This window comes from Pinus tabuliformis, chromosome 1_1 (assembly GCF_031772625.1).
Source record: "Pinus tabuliformis cultivar Carrire ecotype Pingquan chromosome 1_1, CPIR1, whole genome shotgun sequence".
Lineage (NCBI taxonomy): Eukaryota > Viridiplantae > Streptophyta > Pinopsida > Pinales > Pinaceae > Pinus > Pinus tabuliformis.
This window is the reverse complement of record NC_142297.1, coordinates 91586222-91591885: the sequence shown is the minus strand read 5'-3', so window position 1 is coordinate 91591885 and position 5664 is coordinate 91586222. Positions and strand designations below refer to the sequence as shown.

Here is a 5664-nt window from a genome sequence, read left to right as displayed (position 1 = left end):
AAGGTCATACAGAAGATTGAGAAAATTCTTCCTACTCGCATTTTAGTATTGAATCCCACAACTTCACGTGTTCACTCATGTAAACTCTTGTTGGACTTTGGCTTGGCAGTGCCCAGATTTTCAGGTGTAATTCTTCAAAAGCTGTAGTTTCAGAGAAGTTTCCATGTTGGATTAATCTGTTCAATCCAGGAAGAAGATTCATTACCAGTGGGCTCAATGTTTACTCGTTCAAGTCTAAAGCAAACGTGCATAACACATTTTATGTGTTGGAATTCGCGGTATGTTCAGCTTCTTAGGATTTTCCTTTTCTTCCGTGATAAGCCTGCATCCTTGGTTGTCTCTAATAGATGTCCTTGGGCAGAACGTTCCTTCATGGTGACGCGGGCAATGTCGTCACGACGGCGATCATGTGGAAGGTTCGACATGGAAGCTTCCAATAAACCTGCTATCTATGATCGACGCGGGGAAGGTGAGCGCTTGCAACGACCCATCGATAGGTGAACCTGCCCAAGAAAAACCCTTCCTCTTTTCTCGTGTTATATGACCACAGAGACGTAATAAACATCACATCGTGCTCCAGCGTATACACGGTGTCACGGCAGATACTGATTTCGGTGTTCGTGGAGGGTTCGCGTACATAGGTGTTGACCAATAAGAAAATGGAATTCCGATTTGATTTCAACGCTTGAAAGCCATATAAATGCTAACGGTAGATCGCCTAGGACGGAACCACCTCTAGTTTCTCGGAGCGAGACATTCAATTGAATTGTAACAACAGAGAGGTCATTACTGCTGCCTTTATCAGCCAGTTTTCGAAGGCAACAAGCTCAACCATTATCGACAACATCAACAATAGCAGCAGCATCCGCAGATTGTGAAAATAGCAGCATCCGCAGATTGTGAAAATGGCGAGCCTTGCAGCAGGGAATTCTTCCTTGTTCTTGGGTTCATGCAGGTCCCTTTCTATACGCGATTATGATATTGAAATATGGGCAGGCTCTCCTTCGAATCCTGGTTTCCAAACGCCCAGGACCAGCGGCATGAAAACCAGTTTTGTGGGATCTGGACTGAGCCCTGTGAATAGGAAGGAGAATCTGCTTTGGACGGAGAGCGGGAACAGTTCGGACAATGTCAGGGTGGAGAATGGTTCGAGCAAATGCTCTGCCTCAAAGCTAAAGAGAAAACGTCCGCAGAGAATGGATATTCTGCTCCAGTTGCCGGACCTAAATTCGCTGTTCTCAGCGGTGGAGCAGGCGAAGGAGGTTAATGTGGAGGGTTTTCATTATGCAGTTTCAAGCAAAAAGGGTCGGCGAGAATTCATGGAGGACAGCCACAAGGCCATTGCCAATGTTCTTGGCGATTCTGAGCAGGCCTTCTTTGGGGTTTTTGATGGTCATAGCGGTCGCAAAGCTTCAGATTTCGCTGCCGAAAATATTGGGCAGAATATTGTCAATGCTATGGTGGACATGGGAGACGAAACAGAGAACATTCTTGAGCAGGCCGTTAAAGCTGGCTACTTAACAACAGATGCAGAGTTTTTGAAGCAAAATGTTTATGGTGGTACTGCTTGTGTAACAGCTCTGATTATAGATGGTAACTTAGTGGTTTCCAATGCTGGGGATTGTCGAGCAGTTCTGAGCAGAAACGCTGCTTCTGAAGCCCTCACATGTGATCATCGAGCTGGAAGGGAGGACGAACGACAGCGGATAGAGAATTTGGGTGGAATCGTTGACCTCCGCCACGGAGTTTGGCGAGTTCAGGGGTCTCTAGCTGTAACTAGGGCAATAGGTGACTCACACATGAAAGAATGGATAACGGCTGAACCAGAGACTAGAAAGATTCCAGTAACATCTGATTGCGAATTCTTAATTTTGGCATCAGATGGGTTGTGGGATGTAGTCAGTAATCAAGAAGCGGTAGATATTGCCAGGCCTTTTTGCGTGGAGAACCAGCCTAATTCGACACCATTAGGAGGCGGTCCTATAGCTGCTTGCAAAAGGCTTGTAGAAGTAGCAGTAAGAAGAAAATCACATGATGATATTAGTGTTATGATAGTACAACTCAGACATTTTTGCAAGAAATAGAAATAGGGTGGATGAGATGAGGGATGACTGCCTTCAAACGAAGCCTCGACTAACTACCTGACCCAACTTGAGAGTTGGACTTTAAAACGATTCATCTATGTACTGGGAAGCATGAATCCTCCATTTTTTTTCATGTCCAATGATTCTTTTTCACAGTTCTTCTCTCATTCAATTTCAATTATCATACTTGATTATATGACCAAGCTATATGCTGTCAATGTTCACAAGATTATAAACTCTGCCACAGATTACAGATCTTGATGGTTCAAAGAAAGAAGCAACAAAACTATTGGTTAATTTGTAAAATGCAGAAACAGATAGAAATCTGATTCACAATTTAACAGCGTTAACAGGGCTAATTTGAACACATCCCGCAGAAAGGAATGTCAAGAGAACCACCATTCACAGTTTATTTGAGGAATCAGTGAAAATATTTGTTAGTCGGTGAATGGACGAAATTTATGATCGACAGATTTGCTAATATATATAAAACTCGTTCACAATTCCACAAAAGAAAATGTTTAACAGCTATTATGTCGAAGAAGTTAAACGAAGAATATGATAATGTATAAGGTATAATTGTAGATTGATATAATAATGAAGTGTTATTTATCACGAAATTTAAAGGTTAAATTTCAATTAATGTGTAAAAAAATAAATATCCTACCAATATAATTAAATAATTATATATACTGGTAAATATTATTGTAAATAAATATATTAATTTATGTTTATTAATCTATATAGTGAATAATTCTTCCAGTTAAAAATTATAAAAAACTATTCTATGTGATATTTTGACGTTCCATTTGAATAGTATTGCGACGTTATGAGTTTCTCCATCAAGAATCCGATGGCGTAGACATTGGTTACGGAGACTCTATACACACTTCAATTTAGGTTCTTAGACATCAATTCATTAACAACTTTAAATAAATCTTTTAAGTAGTGTTTGTTAATTAATTACTATATAGTAGCTGTCTTATTTTTTCATAGTAAATTTATAATGTTATTTTTGTTTATTATCAAAATAATTAATATATCTATCTATTTATATAATTTTAATGTCTTTTTAAATTGAAAGAATGTATTTGTATTAATAAAAGAGACGGTAAGATCATAAAGATGGATGAAGATGGGAGTTGCAAGTTTCTCCATGGACACTGAAACTAGATAGTCTGAGCTTTTACCAATACCAAAATTCTATCTCTATATGCAAAGATTTTCCAAAATATTTCTATGTAAAAAAAACATTTGAAATAAGATGGGAGTTGCAAGTTTCTCCATGAATACTGAAACTATATAGTCTAAGCCTTTACTTCAACCAATACCAAAATTCTATATTTATATGCGAAGACTTTTCAAAATATTTCTAAGTACAAAAAACATTTGAAATACATGTTCTTGTCAATTAACAAGATCAGTTTAGATGCCATGTTCTGGTTCACTTTCTAAGTTCTACTTGCCATGTTATTTGTCATGGGAGAGATTGAATGTTGAAGTGAGAGTTGAAACATAAAGACCTCACCCTCCTTTTGTGTTCTTGGTTGGCCAAATTATTAGTTTCTTTATTAAATTTTCTTAAAACATGAAACAATGAAATTGACTAAAATTTAGTCAACAACAACCAATTGAACATCCTTGGGCTTGTAATCCATGAACAAAACCCTTATATTATTCTACAAATCCCCAATTACAATGATTTGTGCAATTCCTTAATTTTGAGCAATCTTTAAGCTTTGAAACAAGGTGTAGCCTTCTTCCATGTTGTTAGTCAAGTGGCCGAGACTCCATTCTTACCTATCCTCCTTTTGTCCAGGACCAAAAATAGACCCCGTGGGTCCACCATAATTTTAATGGTAATATTAATTATTATTATTATTATTATAAATATTAATAAAATAAATGTATCATTAATTAACCTAGCATTATATAGAATAAATAATAATATTAAAAAATGTCGACCATAATTAAAATACTTCAATTTCCACCTTAATTTTACATCAATTTTATATAGAGAAATAAAGTAATTGAAAGTAAAAAAAATGGAAGATAGGTAATTGTTTTAGTAATTATTATGGAGTTGATAGATAAATATAATATTATTGATATTACATGCTGTGTAATTCATTCAATGTTCAGTTGACATATAATATTTATCAAAATATATTAATAACAAAAAAAAAAAAATGTCAAAAAAAAAAAATGATTTCAATGGCCATGTTAAATAGCATAGCTTTATATCAACTTTATGTTGAAAAATGTAACTAGGTTGGGTCTTCATAATGACATGTAATTATGATCTTTGTAAATGATGAAAAGAAGAGAATAAAATTATTATTGTAAGACTTGCTTCATGGGTTTCATGAGCAAGGGATTTTATTTCAGATGGCTCTCATTGGGAGCCTTAGGATTTGTCATTAAAGTCAAAGAGTCAATGTCATGTATGAAGAGCTCTTCTTGAGAATGTGTCAAATGTATAGTAGCCTATAAAGCCGTCCAACGACAAGCACAAGTCCCTCTCTTCATGTCGGCCTACAAATGAAGTAATGGCTCATGTCGTCTCACCCAATTAAGGATACACACCCATTTGGATGCTCATATCGACTCATTATATAGGATGAATTACTATATATATGTGTGATTAGGCTCTTCACATTAGCACAATACAAAACTTTGCATGTCTCTGAGATTTCGATGTACAGTGACAGAAAAGAGATTCAGATCATCTCTAATTCAAATATCTATCTCGGTGAAGGCTATAGTTCGAAGGCTACAATTTTGTGGGAGGAAATGGAATTTGGATCCCTCTAAGATTAAAGTCATAATGACAATGACAAAGTGACAAGTTCTGATGTCTAGTTATGAAAGGAATGCGGATAGATAAGGAAGGGACAACGAAAGTATTTTCTAAGCTAATAGAATTTCGGATCTTTGAAAGAAGGTCTTGGTGCTAGGAAGAAATATCATATTAGTGTTAGAATGAAGCTACAGAGATTCGGTGATATCTTTGATGACGTAACAAGTGAATTTTAGTGACATTGCAATGATCACAGTTTGGTGATATACCAATGATAAGTTTGTGTGATGACAGCTCTTTAATACTATGCCTCGAAGAAGGGCGAAATGGAAGAGGAGTCTAGAAGAAGGTTGAATGTCAAGGGAGCTTGTGTCTTGGCCTTGGAGTGGCTGATAGGTCAAGGGTCTTGGTATTTGTATTTGTCAATTGGAATCTCTATAAGAAGAAATTGTGTGGGTTTTCCTCTCAAAGTGTGCGAGGTTTTGGCCCTCGCTCATAGCCTACATCTTGTGTCTCTTGTCTAATTATGTTCATGCATTGGTAGTTGTTTGATGAAGAAGAACACTAATAACTTAAGTAAAGAAAATATCCTAATCTAATGAAGTAAAAGATACTCACAAGTAGTTACTAATCAAGAGAAATCGTTTAATTATAATGCCTTAGATTTCTCAACACTTTATATAAAGAAAAATAAGTTAGATGTGTAATTTATTTAATTTTTAATGTGGATCTGATATATAAAATTCAAAGAATATTATATCCCTAACATTAGCAAGTATG

General features: G+C 36.0%; 1 pseudogene; it reads left to right on the top strand.

Moving 5' to 3' along the window:
* Positions 1 to 744: 744 nt before the first annotated feature.
* Positions 745 to 2483, top strand: LOC149211795 (putative protein phosphatase 2C 53 pseudogene; annotated as a pseudogene).
* The last annotated feature ends 3181 nt before the right edge of the window (positions 2484 to 5664 follow it).